Source organism: Strix uralensis, chromosome 4 (genome assembly GCF_047716275.1).
Source record: "Strix uralensis isolate ZFMK-TIS-50842 chromosome 4, bStrUra1, whole genome shotgun sequence".
Taxonomy (NCBI): domain Eukaryota; kingdom Metazoa; phylum Chordata; class Aves; order Strigiformes; family Strigidae; genus Strix; species Strix uralensis.
Genome location: NC_133975.1, coordinates 7,875,270 through 7,899,259, shown reverse-complemented (window position 1 = coordinate 7,899,259; position 23,990 = coordinate 7,875,270).

Sequence of the window (23,990 nt, the reverse complement as noted above, 5' to 3'; positions counted from 1 at the left end):
TCAACAAAACAGCCTTGGCTCCTTCCTAAAGGCTTCAACATAGTGAACAGAGAAAATGTGGGATATCTGTGCAATGAGGCACAAGTGCCCAAGGGCTGCTGGTGATACAGGGACACAGAGCACACTGTGCTTCACATAGCCTGCTTGTGGTCTTACATGCAGCTACGTTGTAGAAGAGGAGCCAAGGTGGCTGGACTGTACAACTGCTCATCCTACAGCACCTTCATGAGTCAGGGAATTGCTGCTCCCTGAATGAGTATAAATGACTTTCTGCAGGGTCATCTAGAGACGTGAATTCTGTTTTCTCAAGTCATCAGTATCACCAGAACCCCAAGAGCGTTTGACCTCATTCAGTACGTGTAACACTTTGGGCCATAATCTATATTAGGCCCCAAGAGATGGTATAAGAGTGTTATATTGGCAGGTGCATTGCCACAATCTATTGGGGCTAGGTTGTATTTGGCAAGGCTTTATAGAAAATGTGTCTGCTCTGGGTTTTTTTGCCTTTATTGCATTCACCCACCCCATCTGCTATTTTCCCGAAGAAAAAACTTGCATGAATCATCTGATGACCATTTTAGAAAGAATCAGCTGTGGGGCTGATATTCAAGTTTGCAGAGCAGGGCCAGTACTGCAGGGATATATAATTTCAGAGTGGTGTCAGTATTTCATACAGCTGCAGCCCTCTCCGCTGACTGGGATTTATAGGAGTAATGAAATGCTCTAGCATTTCCATGGACTTCCAGGCTGAATCAGAAACGCTAAACACTAAAATCTACCCTTTGTGCTGTTGACATCTACAGTGCAAGTTCCCATTCAACTAAACTCCAAGCCTAAATTTCAGAGTGGCTAGTTAAATTAAACAGGCATTGAGGAGCTGAGTGGATGGGGAATGGGAGGTAGAAGTTGTCTGGGGTTTTGTAAATTGTCCGCAGTGGTCCTTTGTGCGTGGGATGGCTCCTTCTGCGCTGAGGAGCGGTGCTGTGTCCAGCGAGAGCAGCTCCAGCTGGGTAGCAGGTGTGCAGCAGCAGCGGCCTGGTTTGGGAGCGACCGCCGCTAACCTCCCTGGCATGCCAAGATAAAGATTGGCCATATGTTCCAACGCACACTTTCGTGCCGAAAGGTCATCTTCCAAGCGGTCTTAGAGGGAAGCTGCAATCCTGTGGAAAAAAACCCTTAAAATATCCCAGGGAAAGAGAAAACCACTGCTCAAGCATTTTTATGCATGGATAAATGATGTAAAACAAAGGTGTTTAAACATCAGGGGTAGTTCAGTTCTGCTTGATTCCTAGCTGTGTCATTAAAAAGCATGTGGATGTAAAGGGAGGATAATGAAGCATACAGCTGAAGGTCCCAATACTGCTGAATAAACCAAGAGACAAGATGTCCTGTGTTCCTGCAGCCCTGCTTGAATTACCGTCATAGGGCTTCAGGGCACTGAGATGCGAGTCCTGAGAGGCTGTTAAAAAGTCCTGGCTGCTGTGGTAGAAGTAGGAAGGTGAGTCTGCAGACCCCATGGTGATGGTTTGTGGCTTCATTTTTGGAAACAACTTTTGGCTCTTCAAAGCCCTTTGCAAGCTGAAGAGCATTGGGGCTTAGACTCCTAAAACCCTGATACAGAAAGATTCTTGATATCTTTTTCCTATTTAATCATCCCACTTTGATTTTCATGCACATTGATGAAAATTGAATGCCTTGCCAGAAGTTAACTGCCTAAATACCCTGCGGATTGAGATCCAAGTCATACCTGAAAAGGAAAGCATTCCTACATGACTTACATGCCTTAGCTAGCATCTGAGCAATAAAATGTCCTACAGGCCCTTGAAAATTGCACATGTGAAAGGATCTTTTATTATATTAGTCCCAATTTCTGCATAGCTGAGAGAGACACCAGGTGATAGCTAACTGAAACTAGAAATAAAAGCCACATGATTACAAAGGCAGATAAACACTCTTTTCTGTTTGCTGTTTGGAAGTGGGACCATCTTTTCAGTGCTGCCATTCATTCTCGCTTATCACATTTCCATCAATAAACCTCCCAGTCAAGTCCTTATCTGCAGCTTATAAAGCACTGTTCTCTGCCTCACCTTTCCTGCATGAGAAATCTGCAAGCATGAGCGCACCAAAGCAGTCTGAAAAGAATTTATAGTCTTCCTGCATATTCATGTGGTTACTTACACCACCTTAAACAATTTTATTATTCTATCTGTGCATTTGCTGTGCTCTCATCAGCCCTTGGTGGAGAGCTTGCTGTAGTCCCCATGGGAACATCAGCAGTGCCTGCCCCAGCTCCAGGGGTACAGGGACCCGAAGCTGTGGCTGAGCTGCTGGCATTGGTGCGTACATGCTTCTTGCCTACCCAATCTGGTGGAAAATGTCTCTGACAACTCATTTTTCACACGGTCATTTTTATTTAGCAGTCCCAGTCATCCTGAAAGAGATGTCTACAAGCCTCTGGAGTTGCAGAAATCTTCCACCTTCCTCCCTCTGCCCCGGTGGAGGGAGGATGTGTGTCTGGTGGGAAATAGGAGGGGGCAGCTGTGTTGCCTGCTGTGCTCTGGTGACCCTCTTTTCTGCTGGAGTTGCAGCACCAGAGGGGAGCCAGGGGTCTGCTTGCAGAGTAATGAAGGACATTCTTGGCCAATGGATTGGCCAGTGGGCTTGTTGCAAAAAAGTGGAGACTCTGGTGAAAGATGTTTCTGAGACGTGTGTTCCTCTGTTCGTGGAACAACTGAGCATGTTATTCTAGTGGTATAAATAAAAGCTGCATGTTGTGGCTTTAGCTTGTACCAAAGCCAGGCAGAGGCGGGGAGGGAGCTTTGAGTTAAGCACTTGATCAGTCATATTTTAACACCTCAAAACTAAGCCAGAAGGCGACCTCGGTTCAAGCTCCAGAAGGGAAGCAGGATCACACATCATCTGTTGGCCCATCTTTGCTGGACCGGAGGTTTCATTCATGTGCTCTGGACACATCAGTGCATGACAGCCCCTCCACCAACAGATAATTCAAGCTTGTTTTCCTCAAAGTGCAGTGCTGGATGTGTTGAACTGAGATAACAGCCAACAGTGGGAAGCACATGGGCCCTGACATGCTGAGTGTGCTTTTCAAATGTTAGGATTGTGTCCCTCTTGGCTCCTGGCACTATACTTCAAGGTGCAAGGGAGACCTGGAGTAAATCTGTAGCTTTCGCATCTGCAGACTCATCTATGGCCTCAAGTACTTGATATGAAGGTGTCTGAACATCTCCAGGCAAGGTAAAATGACCCTCGTTTCACTATTGTATAAAGCCATATTATGCTATCAGCTTAAATGCTTCCTGCAGATCTGGCCACACTCTCTCAAGAGCACCAAGTAGAACTGGAAAAGGTCCAAGGATTGGTAATGGCTATGGAAGAATGAGGGCCTTAGGAGGAGGTCCTCCCTGGTGTTAGGGTTTGCTCAGCCGAGTGTGATAATCTTGACTCATTGCTGTTTTGCACAAAGCAAGAACTAGTAGCAACGAAACAATCTGACTCAAGTAGTTTTTACCCAGAATATCACTGACGTCACTGACCTTCTTGGCACAGGCTGTTGCAAAAGAAAAGGTGGGTTCAGAAACGGCTGTGACAAATTGTGAGGGGGTCAGTACATGGTGGCAACCAAAAAAACGAGGGATCCAGATGCAACCTCCTACTTGAGTTGTGGCTAAACTCCTGGTTTGCCAGTGTCCTGGTTTAACCAGGATAGGGTTAAGTTTCCCCAGCAGTGGGGGGGAGCTCTAGCCGGGTTATTCAGATACCATGCGGACGTCACATCCTGGCAGGTCACATTTTCCTGGCGCGGAGCGCGGTGCACTCGTGGTTTTGTACATCGTGCTTCAAACTGCTGTATTTGGTAGCTATTTTGCTCTGTTCATTGCTATCACTATTACTGTTATTGTTATTGTTGTTGTTGGTTGTGTTGCTATTGCATTGTTGTATTAAACCTTTCCTTATTTCAGTCTTGGGGCTTTGTATTTCACTCCCTTTGTGGGGGAGGGACAGCGGCCGCGTGGTCTCAGACCCCGGCAGAGGCTAAACCACCACAGCCAGAATCTTGGGGGTTTGGCCAAGTGTTACATCCTCTCCTTCCCTGTGCAAGTCACAAGACATTGGGCTCTGGATGGACCTTTGCTCTGACTAATGTTCAGGCTCTAACAGTTGGAGTTTACCTGGCAGCAAGTCCCAATGACATAAGTTAAAATTCAAGTGCCAGTACTTGTCCGGGATGTGACATTTGTTTGGATTGTCTTGGTTAGTGTAATTTTTCTTCTGTATGTTGAGTTATACACCCTAGTATTGTTCCTGCAGTAAAACAGTCACACCCTATTAGCATTTTTGTGGCCTACAGATTTTCTATTTCCTTGATTCTTGCTCATATATGGTCATGAGACTGAGCAGCGACAGCTGGGGTTTGAAAAAGCTAGTAGTGATTTTCTGTATGTGCAGGAGGATAACTTGAACAAAGTTTCAATTTCAGAAAGTGCTGACCTTCAAAGCCTTTTTAAGATTAGGTCAGGCTGGACAGCTCAGAACAGAAGGTTCCAAAATCACCAGTCACTTGAAAAACTGGCAATAAAGCCACCAGAAATAACTCAACCCTTGCATAAAAGCTGCAGATAATTATTACCTGTGTAATAATGTGATTCACAAGTTTGCTTTAATCATTATGCAAATGAAAGTTAAGCCCTCACTTAACAGTTTGATAGATTTGATGTCATTTATCCTGTATAACAAAACTGATTCATTAAAGTTTCTCGGCATTTGGCAATCAGCAAAGGCCTGATCTTGCCTCTGTGATGAAACCACTCAAGGCATAAATACAGTGTTTCTCAGTGTGCATAATAACACTGGTGTGTAGTTTGTATTTTTAAGTGTTCTTTAATTGGAGAGAAGTAAAATAAGAAAACTTATCATAAACTTTACACCTTAGTCATTAAAGATGGGCTAAGTGGTTTTGGTTCCTCTGTGACTACTGAGACAGCATTTTCAGCTGTAGCTGCCTGGGTTGGGCATCCAGACAGTGTGAGTTGTGCGGATAGGTGGAAGGTGAGGTGTGTGTTGGGGGCTCCGGTACACGAACCCCTCCATTTGCAGTCTTCCTGCTTGCTCGTGATGCTGCCAGCTGCTGCCGTACTCCACTGGCAGTGCCAGGCCCTGGTCAGCCACGTCTCTCCTGGGCTCCTTTCTGCCTTTGTCCCCACCTCAGTGGGACAGAACCTGTCCTTGGGTTGCAATTGCCTGCACTCCACGGCCCAGCAAGCATCCACCAAATCTTTAAAGCAAGATCTGTTCTGGATGTGAACCAGAACTAAAGAGATTAGATTTCCCGGGGATGGGGAGCAGGAGGCAAAGATTTGCAAGCAAAACTGCCCACTGCCTCTGTAGAAGACCCTATTGAACAAGTTTGCCTACTCTTGGGGCAGACACAGCTTTCCCATCCACCCCAGTATTTCTACATTGCCCACACCAGAGCTTCAAGCACAAGGTTGGCAGACAACCTTCTTCCCTGCTGCCAAACTGCAACGATTTAGAGCAGCATACGTTACTTGTGATCAAAAAGTATCCCTAGATATCATCTGTTGCCACTCAGTAACCAGCTAGCTTGGCGTCCTCAGGGTTTCTTCTTGCTGGAGAAGGTCAGAAGGAACCTCTGACAAACACACAGACACAGTGTTTTGTCCTTGGGCTGTGTTTTCTCACTGCTTGTTCCCTGTCCTGCAGGGCTGCGAATGCTTCCTGGAGGTATTTACATCAGTGAGCGCTGCACACCTAAATTAAATGCCTAAGGTCAGATCTTGATTTGCCTGTGGAGAGTGGGAAGACTTGCAGGGTCTTCAAGGTACTCGGTGTGTCTGTCCCTCCATTGCAAGGGAGATTTTCCTTTCCTGTACATCCATAAGCTGTCTAGCAGAGTAGCACCCCAGCCTCTTGAAGTGCTGGATGCTCGCTCACAGCTGAAAGGCCAGGTTAGGCAGGAGCACTGGCAGCACCTCCCAAGGGAGATGCAGGTGCTGTACCAGCATTCACTGAACGTATTGAAAAATACCATTTCCAGCCATGAGCCGGTGCAGCTCCAGTCGGCTGCAATCCTGACAGCGTTTGCAACACTCCAGTCGATTCACTAGCGCTGTTTGTTTGAACGAGGAACTCTTTTGTTGCTCTATCAAAGTCTCACTGACATAGCCTGCAGCTATGAACAAATGTTGTGTGGCTGCAAGCTGAAGCATTGAAGAGACAGGAAGCGTGTTCAATATTGATAAAGAGCAGAACGGGGGCTTGTTTAAATTGCGCACAGACAACTTTTCCATAATTAAGGGAGCAACAGACGCAATCCCTTGCCTACAAATGAAATGACTAACAAAAGCAGGAGACGCACATGACATGCAGCCTGATACACGCCTGTGAGCAGAAGTGATGGTGAAAAGGACCTGAGATGATTCCCGAGGACAGGCCGTACGTGCCTGTCGTTCCTTTGTTTCCAGCTGGCAGCACGGGCGTACAGAAATCTCGTGCTATGTTCTCAGCTATTAAACAGTGCGTGCCTTGAGCCCTAACTGGAAGTGGAGCTCCCTCATATGAGTCCCTGTACCCTTTCTAGTGCTCTTGCTCGTGCTGGAATGATTCAGCCTGCAAATGGAGCAGGTGGAGTAAGGGATCAAATCAACCTATATGCATGGTCCCTATTCACTGGGGCTAATGCCTGTGTGTGATTGCTTCCTTCCTATCTGCAGCTTTATCCTATGTTTGTTCTTGGTAATGTGTGCCTGTGAAGGGTCCAGTGCTGTGCATTAATACTTAATAAAATGAAGACTGGTGCTGGGTGGTGAAAAATGCAGTTGGGGAAGTGCTGGGAGAGGTAGCTAGGATGCTGCTGAAGTTGAATGTGGGTTTTACTGATAATACTTACGAGTGCCTGGTGTGCGTAGGTTACAACCACAGCACTAGAGATGTGCCCACCTGCTAACCATCCTCTTCCAGATGACACTTGCTCTGTAGTCCCCCCAGGAATGGCGAGGTGTTTCTTCTTTCTAGGTTTTTGGTCCCTTTCCCCAAGCAGAAACTTTAAAAAGAATTTACAGACCCCTCTAACCACACCAGGCTGTTTTAGGTTGTGATCCCATGGTCCAGGCCATACTGATGCATACATGTCTCACCCTGGAGTTCCCATGAAGTCACCCTGCTCATAGGGCAGGGACCAGCATGGGCAGCCTGATATCCACACAGATCTCATCCAGCACTGTTTAAAATGGGCACAGGCATCCAGGTCTGTGCCAATGTTGTAATTTAGCAGCTGGCACATTTAAATGCTTGCAAGTGGGATCAATCTTTTTTTAATCATTTATGTTTAATTATTGTTTCCAGCTAACTCTCTTGCGTTTTATTACTAGCAAGTTTCTAAAGAACATTTTTTCATAGAACCATAGAATGATCTGGGTTGGAAGGGACCTTTAAAGGTCATCTAGTCCAACCCCCCTGCAATGAGGAGGACATCTGGTCTGACCTCTGCTTAGAGCTGGGCCATCCTCAAAGTTAGCTGAGGTTGCTCAAGCTTTGTGCAGTCAAATTTTGGTTATTTGCAAAAAAGAAGCTTTCACAACCCTAGTTACAGTACCAGTCAGTGCCTATGCTGTACTGCTGTGTAGGGTTATCCCATCCCAGATGCAGGACTTTGTATTTGTTGTGTTGAATTCCACAAGTTTCCTATCAGCCTGTTTCTCCAGCCTGTCCAGGTCCCTCTGAATAGAGCCATGTCCTCCAGTTTGACAACAACTTAATCCCATTTGGTGGTGTTGTGAACTTGGGGGGAGTGTGCAGAGAGCTGGCCAAGCAGGGATGATGGTAGGATGCAGTGTGTTGCTACTTAATGTAGTGTGTCTGGCTTAAAAAGCAGACAGGGAAGTAAAGATTTAGGTCTTCCAGCACACTTCCCTGGAAGAAAAGGAGCTGGTGAGCTTTGCTGTGGTAAGAGGCTCTGGGTGACACGTCTCTCTGCATATTTAGGCAATACATTGCCTTTCTGTTGTCCTTGAAGAATAGTGTTCACCAGGGCCACTGTTCAAAGACCCCTGCTATTGTATGTGTCCAGAAGGAAACACCAGGGACTCATAGAGCTTTTTGGCACCCCCCTATTTCCTAATAAACCTTTAATTTCTCGTTAAGTAATTGGCAATTAATTGTTATTGCTCAGTGTAATTACCTTTTCTGAACTCTCTATTTACCTGGTCTAATGAAAGAACAAACATTAAAGACCCAGCTGATTTCAGCTGCCTGATATAAGCCACCCCTTCCATTTTATAGGGTAATTCAGGCTGGAAGGGGCCTCAGGAGGTCCCTAGTCCAGCCTCCTGCTCAAAACAGGGTCAGCTGTGAGATCAGATCAGATTATTGTATGTGCTGTGTTGAAGAACATGTTTTTATCACAAGCGTTGTATTTGCTCATGGTGCAAACAAGTCCGGAGTGTTTTCATGCCTCCCCGTGCACACCCACGCTACACAGGGATGCAAAGATGGAGCAGGCTCCTTGCTCTCACCGTAATGTCCCCACGGGTTGTGTAATGTGGCATTTTGTTTATGAATTACTTTGGATATCAACGCATTCAGTTGCAACATGTACTACTATATCAGCCTCCATCTATTGAGAAATAAAAAATTATGGATGCCAACCCCTCCTTCACTATTCAGAGCATGAAGGAAGATGATGCTGGTAATTGGGTGTTTGCTGTCTAAAGGAGGAAGTTTGTAATCCATTGCTATCACTGACATGATGCCTCTGTAAACCCCCAAGCCATGATTTATCTCAGCCATTTAATATCTGTGTGGAGGGACAGAATGGCATATTCAGGATGAGCCATTATCATCTGTCTGTTTGGGAATACAGAGCATTTTATAATCTTCTGTGGATGCTTTTTACTTTAAATGAAGGAAATTAATGGCTAAATTCTGCAGAGAAATAATGCCTGATGTGAAGCACTGTTTGAAGGACAGTGCTGCATGAAAGCTGAAATTGTCTTTCTCTTTCAACATGGTATCTGTTTTCTTTTAATCACAGGAATGAAGGACTAAAGTTTCAGCCTTAACTGTTAATTTCCTGTCTGTTGTCTATTCAAACAAGATCCTGCTGTATCTCTTATAACAAATACGTTTAGAGATGGGGCTGAAACCTGGGCCTGCCCTCTACCCCTCTCCAAGGGCAGCTCATTTCTGCAGTCTGGGCTACCCTTCCCACGCGGTGCTCTGAATGCAAGGGCTAAAGCAGCCTGCTCAGTACTGAGAAAACATGCTGAAACACCAAGGAAAGGGCAATAGAGAATAAAAACGGCCAATAGATCTATGCAGAAATTCAGGTGTGAGAAAGACGCCAAATGTTTTCAGCAACTGGGCCAGGGGAGGACATGACTGAGCATCGGTGCAGAGCACTGGGCACAATCGCTGCAATAAGTATTTTGGCCCAGCTCCCACACAGGCTGCATTCGACAAGAAATTGCCTGAGATTTTTTGAAAAAGGGTATTTATAGTAGCCAGAGGGTGACCTGGGCTAGCCCAGTACTCTGCCATTGTCCTGTGTTTACAGCAGCAATGAATGATAGAGCAGGACAGGAATATTTAGGGCAAATTGTTAAATTTTTTTTAAAAAAATAAATTTAAAGGTGATACCTATTTTTTTATTTCTCATCAGAAGTTTTGCTGCCTTGTGGTTATCAGATATTTTAGAAAACTTCATCTTAAAAAAATACTGGTTTTGGTCTGGCACACCTACATTTACTCTTATCAGTCATAGGGAGCTACTGGGGATAATATCTTTTTAAGATGAGCTAAATAAATGTGCAAGCCCCAACGTGATATTTTTTTAATTTTTATTTTTTTAAGCTTACAATTCTGGAAAAAAGAACAGTGATCTTATAGGAATCCAAAACTGTGATGCTGAAGCTCTTGAATTATTCATATGGTCTTATTCAATGCACTGTGATTATTTCTGATGCTTCAAACTCCTGGATAGCTTTTGATGCCTGTATTATTTCTATGTAAATTCCAGCCATTAGTTGGTTTTATCAATAAGGTTCAGATTGAATCATGCCTCCCTTGAAAATTAATGCAGGCTTGACAAATGGAAGAGAAGATTTAAACTATCAAACCACAGACTGTTAGACGTGGGTTTAGAACAAAAACATATATATGTTTTTTCAAGCTTTAGAAGGTGGTATCTGAAAATATGAGCACATATAGGGACATTTAGCAGATTGGTACACATGGAAGAGTGAGCTAAACCACAGGCTTGAAAGGCTTTTAAGATGTGTAGATAGACTCCTAGTTTTGCCACAGACTCAGTACTTCACCGGTTCCAGGCTGGAGACCAGACAACATTAGGCTGGCTATTGACTTATTGTCACTATATCTAATTAAACCACAAAAATTGTTTTCAAACAAAGTTAAACATCAGATTTAAGCTCATAAAAGCAGGAAAATCAGGATAGGGTTGAAATTGTCTCTCTAATTCACCCTGGCGTGCCTTTGGGCTGTCTTTTGCAGAAATGGCATGTGTCATTGATTAGAGCCTACCCAGCGCGGAGGCCCACTGGGAATGGCGTGGCACTCTGAACACTCAGTTTTCATGTCCTTCTGCATGAGACTCTGCCTTTAATATAATTTTATTTCACTATTGTAGCGTTAATTTATTTCAGACTACTATTTTTTTTTAAATTACCCTTTAGTTTCTCAGCAAAGGAGGGGAAAAGGCATGGTCAGCTTTAATGGATTAATAGTTTTCTGAGCAGAGCACAGGCAACGAAGTGACCGATTCAAGCCTGCAGGCACACAAAGTTGTACCTGCAAATCTGGTCAATCATTTCGTTCCCCTAAAGCAGTGATGAAAGTGGTTTAATTACTAATGAAAACTTACATCTAGTCTGGCCCAGTAAACTGTGGGAGATGCTGTTACGGAAAGCAAAGGAAACCTAATTTCCCCTGGTATCGACCACTATAGTGTGTCAAAAATAAGTAGTAGAATATATTAATTGAAAACTGGAGCAGCAGAGGTCAGTATGGACTTCCAGGAAGAGCAGCTTTGAAAATAGAGGACAGTAGCAAGATCCACACATGGATTTGGTGTCCTTTAGAGTAGAGGAGATGTTTGGATCCATCTTTACTGCAGAGACAAGTTACACCTACCAGCTGGCAGAACCAGAGACATCCATAAGCCTGTTCTCCCTCTAAAATACATCATCCTCCTTCTCCTTTATCCTCCCTTTGTCTACCTATCTTTTAATCACATATTTAAATCTCCTCTTAATTTTTCAGCACAATTTTTCCCCAACTGGAACAAGAGCCTCTCTGGGGAGCGAGCGGTAACAAGATGAATGAGTTTATGAAGTTTTGGTGGAGCTGCAATCCTTCAGCCCTGCTGAGGCTGCGCACTGATCCTGCCTTGTCCACGGTAGGCTGGGGTGAATGTCAATACTCTAAATGGGTGGTTATTCAAGAGGCTCTCTGCACAAAACCTAATCCCTCTGCATTGCACAGGATTGTGCTGTTGACAAGCACATTAAAAAAAGGGAGTGGAATAGGGAAAGTTGCTTCCAAGTGGTTTCTGCTTATGCTGTTTTTCAAGGATTTAATAAGAGTCCCACAGGCAAATAGTCCACAGTCTGTGGAAGATGGCGCTTGAGCTATCTCAGGTTAATTTAGGATTTATACCCAAGTCTCAAATGAGTACTTTAACCACAGATGACTTGAGTAAAGGGAGTCACCATCACCCCTGGCTGGACTTTGTTTGAAGACCATTTGGTGTGTAGGTGCTGGCACAAAGTTGGTGGATTTAGCTATACACATTGCTGGGGAGGAGGAAGAGGGATTTAACCCACTTCTTCCTTTGATATTCTGCTGTGGTCAGTGCGGGCAGCTCTCCCTGGAAGGGCTCAGGTTTGTTGTCTTCTTAACATCTGCTGTTTCTTACTATCCTCTTCCTGGGAAACATACACAGCGCACTGATGCTGCTGGACCACACAGCAGGCAGGGGCTAGAGATGCAAAATATCAGCTTACATTTGCCTGCTGTGGACTGCTGGGACTCGTCTCACCCCATGCATTTTTTTTTCTGCTTGCTGCTGCTTGGAAATGGACTCCTGCATTTCTTTGGTCCAGTGGGGAAAATTCTTGGCTGCAAAGCTGAGTCTCACAATCTGGACCACAGGCCAGCAAGCCCCGGCCAGCTACCAGGCACAGGTTCTTTCAGATGTGGGGATTTTCCACTGAGGGTATTCTGCTGCCTCTTCAAATGTTGAGAGAGATGCATTTCAAGAGTGGCTTTTGCTGATAATCACCCCAAAAGGAGAGGAAAAAAGCATGCACTTTTCTACAGAGCCTGCTCCCAAGCCCTGCAGAAGGCTGGGGATTGAGATCAGCCTCTGGACTCCTGCCCAGAAATAACTGGCCATTGGTGTGCCTACAGTGTTTTGGGGCTCATCTGTCCAGCCAAAAGGGCAGCTGTTGCCTGTGTTTCCACAAAAAAGGAGATATTTTCTCTTAATATGTTTTTAGGCTTGTTGAAGAGAAAAGCTAATGTTCAGTTCTTCCTGACTTGATTATTTTTATTGTTTTACAGGCATTTGAAGCACCCCTATCCCTATTTTCCCTTCTTTCTCAAATGTCATAAGCCTTGTGTTATGAGGGGAAGGCCTAAAGCAGGCATCCATCTACTGTGAGGGCACCCAAATAAATATCTCCCCATGTATGCAGCATGTTGTTGGGGTATGGTGTATGGGCATCAGCTGCTGCATGCCATGCCCAGTCCTTGGCAGTCTCCAAAAGGCATGTCCCTTCCCCACCAGCCAAAAATGAGTTTTGGTTCTCTCTCGGCAGTATCAGGAGTTGAGACAACTACATGCAAGCAAATGGGGTCAATCCTGTAGGAAGATGGGGCTATGCAGAATAGCCAGAGCATTGTTATACATCTGAGCTTTGTCTTTCTGGGAATGAAACCTCAATGAGGAGCTGCTTAGCTGCCAGGCAGATTGCAGGTCCCACCCCCTTGTGAAGATGATGAACCTCTATCGCTTTCCATCCATGAAGAAGTGGCAGCAGGTTCAGGAAGGGAAGGCTGGTATGGAGTCAGTAGTGCAGAATAAGGGATTGGTGTCAGTGCTGATTTCAATAATGAGAGGTCTTGCTGGGTTATTTGAAGCACTGGGGGATGCCATTCCAAAACAATATCCACTTCTGGGTGGTAGATAAATGCTTGTGAGTCAAAGGCATATTTGGATTAAGTGCCATTTTTTCTGAAGTTATTCCATTTAGGGTTAAATGGCCCATCAGGAGATGCTGTGTCTTTAAGCAAGTGCTTAAAATCTTATGTGCCTGCTTGTGAATGGCACCTCAGAAGAGATCCAAATGGGCTCCCTTTCTGTGCTGGGGCACAGAGAAGTGCTTTATTGCTTAAATGAGTCCTAAGAAGCTCAGGGTTAAAAATTTATGCTTTGTCCACAGAAGAAATTGAAAGCTGTCAATGCAAACGGGTATTGAGAGTGTGTTGAAACACGGTGCCACTGCTCAAGGACGGGCGTCATGCTCATGCTTTCTGTATTGGTTGCACTGTTGAGATTACTTTGATTTTTGAGGGTAATCAGAAGAACAGAACTTTATGATTGAGAGAACATGGTTCACTGCATCAGGGATCAGAAAATTTCTCATTATTTTGGATGGAAACAATCTCCAAAGCCCTCCAAAACTAAGGGTTGCTTTGACACAACATAAGCACATATTGGTAGATTACCATTTCTTTTAGATCTTCCTCTCCTAACTACTGTTTCTTCCTACTTGGCAGCTGAAGTGCTACATATTGTTGCTCTGTATATTCAACTTTACTATCACTAAATGATGGAGGACTGTTACTGTATGATTTCTAATTTTTTTTTTTTTAAAATTCCCTCAGGATTTCTGTGTCAGAAGGGGAAGGTGGCAGAAATCATGATAAAAGCAGTAGGTTTCAAGAAAACGGATATCAATAAACTCAAATTTGGTAAATAAGATCTCTTAAGAGGTAAAGCTAATGGAAGATAAAGTTGTCAGTTCTTCAGCATAAGCTAAGGGCTGAATTCAGACTGTCCAAATGCAAGACTAGGAAATTCAGTAGGTGCCAAGCTGGGTAGATGATGAAGGGTTTTTCTGTAACTTTAACACCAGACAGAAACACACATGGAAAAAAGAAGAGGTCAGATTTTTAAGAATAAATCTGAAAGAACAGCACAGGCATTCAGGGATAAAACCAGAACAGCTGAGGCACAAAATAAGACCTCAAAGATAACCAGAAATAATTCTGTAAGAACCATTAATAGAATGAGGAAGATCAAAGGGGGATTGGTCAATGGAGAATGAAAGCTGTCTGCAGATAATTACAATAAGCTTGAAGAATACTGCAGAAGGAGAAAAAATAATTTTTTCCCAAAGTAGTTTGGGAATTTTAGTCCAGTCAGATTAACAACGGTTCTAGAGGTAAAAAAAACCCAAACAAAACCAAAACCATAACAAATTGTCTGTAACATCTACAAAAATAATTGGAAGATGAATAACAGTCAACATAAGTTGGTCAAAAATAAGTTGTGTAAACCATTTTAATTTCCTTTACTACAAAACAAGGCCTTGTGGATTGGATTGGGGAGGAACAAAGGTCACATATCTTGATTTTAAAAAATCTGAAGTTTGCTTGGCAACTTTGCAGCAGGCATAAAACTGAGAAGGACTGCAATCATATTGGAGGAAGGGGTTATACTTGTGTGATAAATTAAAGAAGTGTCTGAAAACACAGGGTTAAATTCATCAGGGGACAAGTGCAAAGTACTCTTAGCCAGACACACTTTGCTAAGCAAATAGGCTGAGGAACAATTGGTTAGAAAGCAGTTCTCCAAAAAGTGTCTTTCATTATAACAGATCAAAAATTAACTGCAAGTAGGCAATGGCATGCTGTTGTGAGAAACACAAACATCCCACTATCAGGTTTAGACAGGAGTGCACTCTGTTCTGCTCAGCGTGGGAATGCTATGGCCAGTTTTAATCAATGAATTGTGGATGGACAGGAGAGTTCAGTGTCCTCTTCTGATAAAGGTTGTGGGGCTTTTGCTTTTTTTTTTTTTTTGAACCTCTGATCTGTGGGTAAAAATTGAAAGACCTGAAGTTATGTAGTGGCTCAAAAAAAGCCTGAAGCAAGGCCTGAGATCCACCTTCAGGTATATAAAAGGCCATTTCCAAGAAGACAAGAAGGTTTTCTGTGTTCATGATGGTTAGGACAAACAGTGATGTTCATAAATTAATGTAAGGCAAATTTAAACTGAGCATTCGGAAAACCTCTCAAAGGGCAAGGGCAATAAAGCACTGGAATAGGTTGCTTGAAGAGGTTGTGACGTTCCTATGATTGTAGGGTCTTTAGGAACAGATTGGACAAACATCTGTCAGGAGTGACATATGCCAATACCGCCTTCAAGTAAAGGCATCTTTGATTCCTTCCAGGGCAATTGTTTGATAACTCTGTGCAAATCTAGAGATGGAAGTGACTTACTGGGAGAAATTCTCATGGATGCGTCATTATCTCTTTCCTGAGAGGGTATTGCTTTGCATAATTCAGTTCATTTATTGCTTTTCACTTATGTGTAATTAAATACCTGAGGTGAGCAGGGAGAGGGCAGTTGTCAGACACCGTTATGGGAGGGCTTGGCTCCAGCTGATCAAAGATGCCATCATTTGAATGGTATACATTCTGTTAAGGCAACATGATGCTGTTCATCACTCTTAACTTTCTTACTTGCTATTTCCTTCTCTAAATATGTTGTCTTTATCTGAGAGAGCCTGGGGAGCTGTAAATCTTTGACGAAATTCTCCATATGCTAGTGATTTTCAGGGAACTCTGCCATACATAATTTCTGATAGGAATGTTTGAATAGAGAATTAATTTACTTTGGGTCCTTGATTATTCTGTCTTGCAATAAGAAGAGTATTGGCATCAGGCTGAAAGTTAAACAAGGCGCTATTTTCCCTTTTCTCTCTCTCTGATCTTCAGATTCACAATAGGACTGTTGGAGTCAGAAAGCAATGCAGATGGTATGCACAGCGATCACAAAAAATCAGTATTGTGTAGCTGAAGTAATCGTTTTATTCCAGGAGCTTCTAATGAGTAATGAGACCGTGTTTCATGTAACTCCTGTTAACATGGCAACATACGAGCATGCATCCGTCTACAAGCAGAGAGGCTTTAATAACACACGAGTAAATTACCTCACGCATTTCTCTCTGTGAAACAGCAGACTTCTCTTAGGAGAGATAAAAGGATCAGGCAAGAACCCTGTGAATTGCTTAAAAGTATCATAAAGAGAGGAGAGGGATGAATTAATCAAAATCATGACACTTGTAAAGATTTAGATTCATGGATTTTTGGTCCAAAACATACCATCAAATTATAAAAAATCACAATCCTGGCCATTGACCCTCACCCAGTGAATCCTTTTTGCATAACTTCTGTTTGATTTCTGACCAATATCTGTCTTCACTAGGGCGCTGGAGGAGGCAGAGTTTACCACCACTGGGAAACTTGTTCCAGCTGTTTGAAGACATGTGTTTATAATGATGATAATTATTTTGATTTGCCTTGTCTTCATTTTATGAACAGTGAATCTTACTATGTTGCAGTGAAAAGCTCTGCTTTTAGTCCTGTAGGTGTTTACAGATGGTACCTCTGCTGAAGCAACGTAGAGCACTACAGCAAATTATAGGCCAAATTGTGTGTGCTTTCTTTTCGAAAAAGGCTTAAATGAAGATAATAGGGCATATTCTGAGAATACATCTTGACAAGTGGTGGCCTTGCATGATTACAGCAGTCTGTTTACAGGCACATTGCCTTCTTGCATAGTAGTGTTTTGTTGGTGAAGGAATTTGATGCAGGAATTGGGAAGCTCTCTATACAGTAGATTTGTACCATGTTCTGGTCCTCCAAGGAATGAAAACTCCAGCATTTGTAAGTGTTTTAACATTCCTATTCTGATTTATCTTTAATTAATGTAATAAATTTTTTCTTCTTCTTTTTCTTTTTTTTAGTTTTTAAAGCAAATGGCTACAAAAAGGCTCAGTTAAATTCTATATTCATGTTTTCTTTAGGATTTGGGACACCACGGAAGTAAATATTTTCTGAGCTTCTCTTATGAGGAGCTCCACAGTCTCTTAGGTAGGAATATAGTGTCATGTCTCAGTCTGTCAGACTTGATTTAGCTTTGAACTCTCAGGCCAGCAGCTGAAATACAACCACATGTAGATGAACCATAGGTATTAGCCACATTTGGAGTTTAAACACATGAAGCAAAGTTTATTCAAAGTCAGGGGATGTCAGTTTTTGCCATAATTTGGCAAGTAATGTGGCCAACTATATTCAGCAAGTATTACAGCACCTTTAAAGACAAACCAGGCCATGGACTGCTTTCAAAGGCAGTATAGATTTTGTAAGCAGTACACTAAAATAGATCAGAGTGACCTCTTAGCTATGTTAGAAAATATTTAGATAAAATTTTAAAGGAGCTGCCGTACTTGGCTATTCATTAAACATATAAATCCGTGTGATCTGTCTTCACCCATCTGGAGACTGCAATGTTAATGAGTTAACTGCCTGAACATAGTCTCTATAGAATCACTTGGATAATTTGAAGCAGTGTCGTTTCAAACTAAGGATAAATACAGCTTTGTATAAAATGAGTTCTTGTTCCAGCAATAATTGCTTGTGTGCTATATAAGATGGTCTTGAATCACCCCATCAGACTTATTCCCAGAGCAGTAAGTGATAAGGGTTTCCATAAAGGGGCAGTGCATCTACTAGTAGATTCACTAATTTTGTGGGGGTGTTGGCAGATGGAATCAATTTACTTTAGCAGTCAGAGATTCTTTTTATGGCAGAGAAAGCAGTTAGTGGGAAAAGAAAACGTACACAATTTATATCACACTTCCATGTTTAGGGTATCAGCAAAGCCCATTTCCCACCACAGGTAAGGTAATCTGTGGTTATTTTTATATCGTTGTCAATGATAACACTTGACAAGAAATAATTTCTTCCATTTAAAATGAACTGTTTGTTACTGTGGCACCTATTCTTCATGGTTGTAACAGGCCTGTTTTTATAAGTCTCAAGATTCAACTATGCAAATCCAGATTCACCAAGGATTAATCTGACCAAAAATAAAGTTCTACACTCCTGATGCTGTGTGTCTTGACCTCATTGTCAAAGGGGAATAAGAGGTACTTTAGGGCATGCGATATCTGATCCGTTTGTGAATTAGCAAGGAAAATATTAATTTTAAACATTATTTTAAAAGTATTAAGAAATTAATAACTTCATAATAGTAATATTAAGAAAATCTATGAATTAAGAAACAAAATCTAACTGATTGGTCATCAGTTGGCATTTAAATTTGGTCAGATAAAATGGGTTACCCCAGCTAATCCATGAAGAAGAACTCCTGTGCTTCAAGGTTCTTGGATGGAAGAATCCTATATAAAGGGAGGTTTGATAGAGTGGGATCTGGCAGGTCAGACAAAAGTAAATTCTTCCCACAAGAGAGGGAAAAACTGAAGTCTTCCTTGGTGGAAGGGATCTTTGCTTTATAATATAGATAGAAGTCAAATATATTCTGGGGATGAGATCTGGCATTGAAACTTCCAAGGTAAGATCAGATACAGGGTCACTTTCCAGTCTAATCAGTATTGTTTCAGCTAGGTGGACCTCTGTTCTGATATAATCCTGGGCAGTTGGGGAGCAAGAAGATTTCTCCTCTGTATTGCTTCTTCATCCCTTTTAATTATTAATAATTACAAAAATTAAAGAAGAACTATTCTTGCCTATAAGGATTAGGGCTAGAAGAATCTGTTCTTCAAGGTAAACATCTTAAACTACCATGAGAAGTCAAAGAAGACAAAATTCAGATGGTGACTAATGCTATTCTAGGTTGGAATCTCTCCAGAAGTCTGAAATCAAAGCTCATTGCCAGTCAGTGCATGTTATGGCAAAATGCGACTAAGAAGTGAACATGACAACCAATGTATTTAATGTGACAGCACCACTTGGGGCATTTACGTCTGTCTTAAGAAAGTTCAGTCAGGATTGGATCAAGCATTTAAATCACAGGCAAACCTGCAAAACATTTCCGTAACCTGCCAGAATAACCCTTTTGTCTCCAGCTAAAAAACACCCTTTATTGAGCCTAAAGTGAATTAAGGAAAACCACTTTCCGTCAAAAGTAACCATGACGCAAATGGTTTTATCTGCATGTAACCAAGGCAAGAAAACATTAACCAGCTGGTCCCCATTCAGAGGCATCTGTAACCATCTGGAGGGAGCCCCAGACTGCAGTGCAGCGGCTCAGTGTGGGACCAAGCATGACTCAGTTTGCGCCTGCCAGAATCAACACTCAGTGACTGGAACGTGTTCAGAACCCCCTTTTAACAATTCTCCAAGTAGTCTTTACCAGGCATTAATGTAGCCTTAGTTCCACAAGCCAAATGGGAGTTGTGTGGTTCTGGCTGGCAAAGGTTGGCATTGGGTGGTCCTGCAATGCTGGTGGTCTTGGCACATGGATTTCAGTTCTGGGAAGAAGTCATCTTGGGATCCATTCTGCATGATGGCTGTTCTTGCTGAGGTTGGGTGATTACTGATGTTGTGGGGTCAGAAACGAGAGAATTGCCTATTTGTGTTTGTACTTTCCACTTCCGTGCTCTGGCAGCTTCATATTGTCATTGTTGATGTTTCAGAGTAAGTCTGTGGTTAACTACAAGTGGCACCTGTTATCTCTGTCTTCATGAAGGTGATGAAGGTACTTTGCTTTGGCTTTACTGTTTGGTAGAAGTTTTCTTGTTTCTTTTTGGATATAGAGTTTGTTCATCAAATTAGTTAAAATGCGGATCAGACATTAGCAGACATGTTGAAGCTCACCCAAACATGCGTCAAATGATTCAGCTCAAGTTCTGTACAGGATCTGCCTGCTGTCTGATGTGAGTGCATGAAGCCTTGGATTCTGTGCTAACCCTCAAGCACTTAAAGGGCTTTCAGTGCATCTTACCATTTATCCTATTGGTTTTCTACCTGTAATTAAACTGTGAATAGAAAACAGGTGATGAAAGGCACGACTTAGTTATTAATCTACAGTTAATGTTCATGTTTCAGTGCTTTTTGGTATCTCCAAAAATGAGTCCTCAAATGTCTCAAAAATGTTGATATGGAGAACCGCAAAAAGAATAGTGGTGCCTGGGCCTTATCTGTTAAATCAAGCAAAATGAATTAGGCTAAATCTAACCTGAAGAAAATTAGTCCAAATGATTAAACCTTTACTCACTTCGCTGACCAGTTGCTCCTATGAGAAATCAATCGCTTTGAATCCAGTGGGACTGTTTGTAAGAGTAACCAGTTATCAATATGACTGAGAGGTTGTCCTAATAGACCTTACTTTGGAGAGTTTCTGCTTTCTGTGGAAATACAGACCTTTATATATGTTGTGGTCACTTTTCTATGTGAATTAAGAATCTCTGTATCTTCTGCTAACTCCCTTTTAAAGTGAAAGGAGTTGGAAAGATATGTATTACACTAAATAGTTATAGAGGATAGTAGAGCACAATTTTATCCAAGAACAGAACGCTGTGCTCAGGTCACTTTACTCAAAAGGAGTTGAACGAACTAAAAATTGTTGCTTACCTCCTTCCACATTCAATTATTCAAGAATTCTGTGTGAAGGACTGCATAAAAGATAGCTATATGAATGTTCTTTTTGTTGTGCCGCAGACTTTAAACAGAAAAACAATTGCCCCTAAACTATTTGTTCCCTTTTGGATTTTTGAGTCATCAACTTGAACTTTCTCTGGTTTTGCATTAGTTTGAAATAATATGGTCCAATTTACCTGTTGTTTACAAGGACTTTTGTAAACCAAATCACTGGACCTCTTACAAAAATTTACAGAAAGCTTGCTGCAACTTGTAATCATAGAAGAATTCATATTAAAACAGAGTAGGATTAATAATGCATGTAATTATAATATACAATTTTCTTTAGGCTTTTCTAATTATAAAAAAATTACAGATAACATCAACAGTGTGATTCTGAAATGCCTCTCATTTATTATGTAGCTCTCTTAATCAATGCTCTGCCACTGGAAATCAAGTCAGAATGTTATTATGGTCTCTCCTTCTGGATTTAATTACAGCAGTAACTCATGGCTCAAAGTCTGAGCAAACACACCATGCAGTTTATAGCTTTGAAGAACAGCTATTAATCCTGCCGTCTACCTCCCAGTGCAAGCCAATGAAAGCATTTTAGAAATCTTTATGCCTGAAGATAAACACACACACGCAGGCCTAAGGTGGGGGAGCAGAGGGCCCAGCTGCCGTGTCTATTCTGTGCAAATGCAGTACAGATGATCGCAAGGTGTACAAATCTCTGAACTTCTTGCCACCCAGACTGAGATATTATCTTGCATCCTTAACATTTGTGAGAATGGCTTCAGGATGTCAGCTTCTGTCTATTGGTAGCCTGGAGTCAGGAGAGGGCTTTTGCCATATAAATAGGCTTGCTGAAGATGTGCACCTGTGCTTCTCATATTATTTTGGAATCATTTTCCATCATGAATCTCTAACCCAACAATTAACTGCAAATGAAAATAGTGCACACTTCCAAGAACTTGAATTAGTATCAGGAACTGCTTTTAGTTTTGGCAGCTGTCAGAGAGGATGTCTCTACCTCCAAAGCAGAAACATGCTCAGCAACATGCTAGTGACTGGGAGGACAGAGCTGCTGGAAGGGTCTGGGAAAGGGTGAGGTGAAGCATGCAGAAGAGTGGACATGAACATGAATGCTTGTTTTTTGAAGCTAACTCTTTTTAAGAAAATCTTGTCATCCAAAGGAAGGACAGTTAAAATACTCTAGACTAATATCCACCTATGTGTAGTGCCTATGTCTTTCAAAAAAGAATCTAAACCATGATTAAAAAGATTCACTTGACCTCTCAAGCCAGCATCTTGAGCACCAGCTTTCTATAAACTCAATATTCTGAGAAAAAGTGAATTATAGCATAACCAGCCTGGTTATTTTATTGTGTGGTTTATTTGAACTCACCAAGTGTGCAAGGGCCCCAAAGTCATCTTCTTGCTTTCCCGTCCGGCTGGACGAACCAACAGCCACTTGATATGTGTCATTTGGAAAGCTGTGGGAAGGAACCAAGGAAACATTTGCATTCGACTGATGTAGCTTACATCCATGCTGCAGTGTGCTCTGCAAGGTTATCAGAACTGGTCAGAAATGGTTTTTTTAACCTAAATATTATTTCAGCAGAACCTGCCAATTGTTTGAAGTGGAAAGTACTGGCAGGAAAGGCTAAGCTTCAGCAGACTGGTCTGTTTGAAAGACAGTGGCATTTCAAAATTCATATTCTGAAATTGCCACATGCCTTCTGGAAACGAAAAGAAAGAAAAGATTGGTATTTCACTGAAACTTCTCAAAAATATAGATGTGAACTACTGTGACTGACCAGTCTGAGTTTTGTGTGTTTTTGGTTAGCCCTTTCCACATTGCAACATTTTGGCCTTCATGGAACAAGTTTGTTCGGCTTTGGTTTTGTATTTTTTTTAATTATTGAGAGTTGTCTGGGACAGCATTTTTTTTTCCCAACCCTGGTTTCCAGCTTATGTTCCAGTAGAACCTGGGATCCTTCTCACCCCAGTAAGCCAGACAGGAGGGGCCAAAGGCATGGCAGCACTGGGTGCAAGATGTCTTGTGTCAAATAGGAGAGAATAAGAGTAGAAAAAGCACTTGAGTAGGAGTTTAGGCTAAGTCTGCAATAAAAACATCCCTTTACTCTCATCTCATCTAACATTAGCCCTGCAAAAGCAAGATCTCTTGTCAAGCATCTGAAAAGGTGGTGCAAGATTCCACTGCACTCCCCAGGGAGAGCTGGTTGCACACTCATAGCAGTGGGCTCTGCGCTGCCCTTTTTAAGATATTTGTCTCTTTTTGGCTACAGGAGGGGCTCTAGGAAGACTAAATATCAAGGAGGTTGAAATGGCATGAAATGAGGTGGTATGAGCACCTTTGTGCTCTTTCCTCTTGGCAGTCTATTAATCTCAGGGAAAAGCCTGAGAAAATAAGACTAATTAATCCCAACCACTGTGGACAGTGTAATTTAAATTTTTTCAAAGATTGACATTGCTTAGGCTGAAACCTGCCTCAAAAACTCCCCAGCTTCCATCCCCAAACACAAGAGTATTCCGTGTTTTATACAACAAAATATACAGCCCGCTGTATTTTCTAAATTTGCTTTCAAACTCGTCACAGGAAATAAACCTTACAGGAAACAGAGCTAATCAATAACTCTGCCATATTCCCAGAAAAAGCTGTGGGAAGACCCTCCTGTGTTATGGATTGAATTCACTCTGCTGTCTAGCACTGGGTATACAGGAATAAAAAGCAACCTCTCCTTCCAGCATTCAGATCTGCTGCTGTAGGGAGCTGTGTCCTTGATGGCAACGAGCCGTGGTGTCAGCTCAGAGCAGAAGAAACCAGGCTGGAGGAGAGAAGGGCTTCTGGCTGCAATAGTGTGACACTGACACATGAGGCTTTAATTTCAAGGGAGGATGTGGAGCAAAAAGGATTGCAAAATCTGGTTCCATAATGGTCTGTGATTCTGCTTGCTGTTCTTGGTATCATATTTGTGGTCTCAGAGGAAATGTCAGCTGGTCCTCCTTGGTTTGAAGCAAGATGGGGAGGTGGGTGGAGTGCAGTGTTAAAGTGAGAACAGGGAAGAGTGGGATCCTTGATGTATTGGCAGGGACACGAAGGGCCTTTTCCTCTCATCCTGATTGAGAAGAAACAGTAAAGCATTTTTTTTCTTTTTTAGTTATATTTTTTAAGGTTGTTCTCTGTTTGTCTGTGAATATTGAAAACTTTTTGACATTTGTTTTGCAATATGCAC